Raw genomic sequence first — 6,056 nt, forward strand, 5'->3', positions numbered from 1 at the left:
CCTTTATTAGATTTTAAAAAGTAACTAAAAAAGATTTTTGCATCAATTTACCATCAGTAGTAGTCTATCTCTTGATCTAACACCAAAATACCCAAAGGAATGGTAAAGCCTTTGTAGAAAAAAAAATTTAAGTATAAATATTTCTAAATACAACTGTAGGGGTTCAGAACAAGTCACCCCAAGAGGTGCTACTCTGGCATGCAGATTATTTCAACCTGAAAATAATCAAGGTTTGTTATGGTGCGAATGATTCTAAGATCCACGGAACCAATTGAGATTAATTATGAGCCTTTATTAGCTTCATTAGCCGGCCAGCGATTGACTCTCTACCACGCAGGGTTAGAGGAGATAAGCCCCGGGGTTTGAGAGTGAGGCAGTTATAAAACCCAGAACAAGCAAGCAGAATTCAGAAGCAAAAGTTGGCCATTAGCATAATACATCACCTAGTACCACACCCTGGTTAACAAGTAAGTGGATTACGGAAGCAGACATTGACCATCTATGTGTCTTATACAGTACACCTCCTAAACCACACCCAAGCAAGTAGGACAACTTCTGGTATCTAAAGATATTTCTTCCCTGTAACTGACTTAGCTAGTTGGCTCATTTGAAAATTTTCTACCCTTAACAGGTTCAGAATGCTCAGGAAGAAACTTTGGCCTTCCCCCTTATGACCTAAAAGAATTTAAGGTAAAAGATCTGCTCCAGGAAGAGAGGTATCACCTTAAATAACTATGGTGTAATCTGAACTAGTATGATAGGGAGTGTTTAAGAAAAAAACCACAAGCCTAAAATGGCATCACTCTTACTAAAAGGCCATGATACCAAACCTAGATTTAATACTTAATCTAATTGCAGTTTCAACCTCTCCCAGAAACATAATCTTAATCAACAAGTATGGAATTTTCTGGTCAAGCACCAATAATCTTGTCACAAGGGCCCCCATAGAAAGAAGAGACAATCTGCATGATAAAAACCCTTCCCTTTCTCTTCTCCTGAAGAAAAGCTGTCCCAGCCCCAAAATAATTATTTTCTTTCACTAACAGCTCCCTTTGCCCCACCTTGCTTCCTATAAAAATCTTCCATTTTGTATAACCCCTCAGAGCACCCTTCTAGTTGCTAGATGGGATGCTGCACGATTCATGAATTGCTTAATAAAACCCATTAGATCTTCAAATTCACTTGGTTGGGTTTTGTTTTTTAACAGAAGGAACCTAGCAAGGCCCTTTTGATCAAAGTTCTCCCTGTCTTCCATTGTTTCAAGATGGCCCAACAAATATTTATTGTTTACTAAACATTAACTCTTCATCCTTGCAAATTGCCTTACTTCTTCTTAAAGTTCTAGGCCCCCACATCTTCCTCCTTAGTCCAAAATGACATCTTTTTGCCTTACTGTCTTTGGAATTTTCGTGCTTATGTGAATTCTCCATTTGTACCTATTAAAACTTGATTTTCTCCTGTTAATGTGTTGTGTCATTTTAAATATTCAACCACCCAGAAGAACTAAGATGAAAGAGGAAATGTTACCCCATCCTTGACACAACCAAACTTTTCAAAGCAAAACATTTTTAAAAAACTCATGAGTTGAAAAATTTTGCCTTGTTCTGTTTAGGACTCTCAGATTATGTCTTACAGGTCAGCTGATGTACGTGGTTCTTTCTTCCTTTTCCAAAATCTCACCTAATAGCAACTTTTTAGATTCTATGACTATTATTTATAATGAGTACAGATACATGTATGCAACAAATATTACCTAAAAAAAAATCTATATAACTAAGAATATTTAACCTTCAAATATAGAGGCACCTGTGGTTTAATAGATAGAGTCCTGAACTTAGAAACCATAGACATAGCTATACCATTTACAAGCTGAGTTACTTTGGGCATATCACTTAGTTTAAGCCTCAGTTTCCACATCTGTAAAATGGGAATAATAGTATTTACCCTCACAGGGGTATTTTGAGGAGCTAATGAAGTAAAATGAAAGCATTAAAAGTATCCTATAGAGTTAAGCTTTCGGTCAAGATGGTGGAGTAGGTAAAGGTTGTGCTGACATCTCACAACCATGTCAAAATTACAACTGAATTATAAACAACCGTCATTGAGAATTACCTGAACTCTAGCTGAACAGGACTCCTATATCTAAGGATATACAGAAGAAGCCACCTCGACACTGTTATGAGGGGCAGAAGTGCTGAATTCCACATGTGGCAGTTAAAAATTGGGAGAGATATCTTTGGTGTAGAGCTCCCTCCTGAGGAGCACAAGGGGGGTCACAGCCCCACTGCAGGATTCACAGCCTGGGGTGCCAGTGTTGGGGAGATAAGTCCCCATAACTTCTGGCTGTGAAAACCAATGGAGATTGTGGCTGAGTAAAACTGAGGGCAGTCAGAATCCCAGGCGTTCCTCTTAGAGGGCCCTCACATGGACTTACTTGCTGATGGACTCACTCACTCTGAGTTCCAGTGCTGCAGCAGCAGCTCCAAAAGTGCCAGGGACATATGGGGAGGAAATGAATTGTCTGGCTTTGGGAAGAGGGCTGGAGGAGCAGCTTCCTCCCTGACACTAGTGCTGACAGAATTCATTGTTTCTTTGTTGAGCCCAACTCCAGCCCAGCATGCAGACACTGATGGGCACCATATCTGAGTTTCCATCAACCTGATTAACACTATTCACCCCTCCCTGGTGAGTCCCTGAGACCCCATCCTATCCATCTTGTGGGTCTACTCAAGCCACTTCCAGTGATTTTTCCATACAAACGACCAGTCTTGGCTCATGCTGTGGACTTTCTTAAAGTCTCTCAAAGGTTCACAAACCCCAAACAAGCAACATCAGGCCTCAGCATGCCCTGTACCTCTTGCAAAGTAACCCCAAACCCGGCACTAGCAGCAGCTGGCTTCAGTTTGCAACTTACCCTCTCCCAGGCACTTCCAAGCCCAGCACAATAGCAACTATCTGCAGATCACTTCATAGTTCATACTAAGTGGCTTCCGACCAGGCACAGGCAGCAGCTGATCTTGGCTTGCAACAGAGCCCCCTCAAGAGGCCCCAGAACCAATACACCTGGTGGCTGGATTCAAACCACACCAGAGAACCACCCAACCACTTCCACAAATGACACACCCAAAGGGCAGACTGGGCAGTTACCAGAGCCCTGCTAAAGCAAATCATACTCTCTAGGGTCAGTCCCTGCACAACAGCTTCTCCAATGTAGTCACCAGCCAGTCCTCACAACCAATCAGCCTGAGGTTTAAGCCCTCCCATTGACATACACATGGCAACCAAGGCTCAATTACAACAGGAGAGCACAGACAGCCCACACAAGGGACATACCTGGAGCACTCAGCTCAGGTGACCTGGGAGATTGCACTACTGAGTCCCACAGGACACCTACTACATAAGGGCATTTTACTAAGATGGGAAGACATAGCAGCTCTACCTGATACATAGAAACAAACACAGGGAAGCAGCTAAAAATGGGGAGACAAAGAAACATGTCCCAAATGAAAGAATAGAACAAAGCTCTAGAAAAAGAACTAAAGAAATGGAGACAAGCAATCTACTAGACGCAGAGCTCAAAAGACTAGTTATAAGGATGCTCAATGATCTCAGTGAGAACTTCAACAAAGATAGAGGAAACATAAAAATGGAGATAGAAAACATAAAAAAGAACCAGTCAGAAATGAAGAATATAATAACTGAAGAAAGAACATAGTAGAAGGAATTAACAATAGATTGGATGAAGCAGAGGATCAAATCAGAGATTTGGAAGATAAGGTAGTAGAAAACACACAATCAGAACAGCAACAAGAAAAAAGAATCAAAAAAATGAGAATAGTTTAAGGGGACTCTGGGACAACATCAAGTGTACTAACATTGGCATCATAAAGGTATCAGAAGGAGAAGAGAGAGAGAGCAAGGAATTAAAAACCTATTCAAAGAAATAATGACAGAAAACTTCCCAACCTAGTGAAGGAAATAGACATACAACCCCAGGAATCACAGAGAGTCTCAAACAAGGGGAGCCCAAAGAGGCCCACACAAAGACACATCATAATTAAAATGCCAAAGGTTAAAGACAAAGACAGAATCTTAAAAGCAGCAAGAGAAAAGCAGTTAGTTATCTACAAAGGAGCTCCCATAAGACTGTCAGCTGATTTCTCAACAGAAGCTTTGCAGGCCAGAAGGGATTGGCACAAAGTATTCAAAATGATGAAAAACGAGGACCTACAACCAACATTACTCTACCCAGCAAAGCTATAATTTAGAACTGAAGGATAGATAAAGAGCTTCCCGGACAAGAAAAAGCTAAGAGTCCTTCTCCACCAAAGAAGTATTACAAGAAATATTAAAAGGACTTCTCTAAGAAGAAGAAAGACCAAAAATATGAATAATAAAATGGTAATAATTTTAAATGTAAATGGATTAAATGCTCCAATCAAAAGACATAGGGTGGCTGGATGGATAAGAAAACAAGGCCCTTCCATATGCTGCCTACAAGAGATTCATTTTAGATTGAAAGACACACAGACTGAACGTAAAGGGATGGAAAAAGATATTTCATGAAAATGGAAATGAAAACAAAATCTGGGGTGGCAATACTTATACCAGACAAAATAGACTTTCAAACAAAGGCTATAACAAGAGACAAAGAAAGGACCCAGTAATCCCATTTCTGAGTATTTATCTGAAGAAACCCAAAACACTACTTCGAAAGGACGTATGCATCCATATATGCATTTCAGCATTATTTACAATAGTCAAAATATGAAAGCAACCTGGGTGTCCATCAATGGATAAATGAAGAAGAGGTGGTGCATATTATACAATGGAATATTACTCAGCCATGAAAAAGAATGAAATCTTGGCATCTGCAACAACATGGATGGACCTAGAGGGTATTGTGCTGAGTGAAGTAAGTCAGACAGAGAAAGACAAATGCCATATGATTTCACTTATGTGTGGAATCTGAAGAACAAAATAACTAAATAAACAAAATGAACAAATTCATAGATACAGAGAACATTTTGATGGTTGCCAGATGGGTTGGAGGTTGAGGGGATGAGTGAAAATGGGGAAGGTTTACAAAGTACAAATTGGTAGTTACAAAATAAGCATGGGAATGCAAAGTATAGCATAAGGAATATAGTCAATAATACTGTAATAACTATGAGTGGTGTCAGATAGGTACGAGATTTATTGGAGTGATCCCTTTGTAGATTATATAATTGTCTAATCACTATGTTGTACACCTAAAACTAATATAATATTGTATGTCAATTGTAATTTAAAAATAAATTATAAAAAAATAAAAAGTTTCCTACATAAGTATTATATAGGATAGAACCATTTCTCTGTTATAAGATAGAACCGTTTCTCTGTTATCAAAAAATCTGCAAAACATGTACAGAATTATTCAAAAGAAGTAACCAAGCAGGAGCCTATATACCTTATTGGAGGCCCAAGAGAATGAACACTAATGAAAGAACAAGCAAGCTATAATAGTAGAACAGCATCTTTTAAAAAATTACACCAATATGACCAGAGATGTCTTCTAAGATGAAAGAGGTTATATTTTGAGGGAAATTTACAAGAGGCTCCAAAGTTAATAAGACATTATTTAAACCTAGGAAGTAATCAATTATCACGGGTGTGTGTGGGGGGGAATGTAGAAAAAGAAAAAGTATCAGAAATCATTGGCCTTACTGTTTCACTGTAAAGAGAAAACTGATGTCCAGAGAGGTAGCAGTTTGCTCAAGACTATACAACTAGTGGCTGATGTTATAATATGGTTACCAATTTTAATTCAGTTCAAGAGCTCAGAGAAGATAATATTGATCTTCTGACCAACAAAAGATTTGAAAAAAAAAAATCATCTTGCTTTTTATAGGAGAGTATTAAGTAAATTCTCACCTAAAAACTCTCCTTTGACATGTATCAGAAGTAGCAGATTTAAGATTCAGTACAGTGAAAAGAACACTGAATTCTACTCCGATTCCTTATATTGTCATTTCAACTGCATCTGTAATTGCATTGTCCCAAATCTTTAGTGCTCT

The sequence above is a fragment of the Pteropus vampyrus genome, unplaced genomic scaffold (assembly GCF_000151845.1).
Source record: "Pteropus vampyrus isolate Shadow unplaced genomic scaffold, Pvam_2.0 Scaffold261, whole genome shotgun sequence".
Taxonomy (NCBI): domain Eukaryota; kingdom Metazoa; phylum Chordata; class Mammalia; order Chiroptera; family Pteropodidae; genus Pteropus; species Pteropus vampyrus.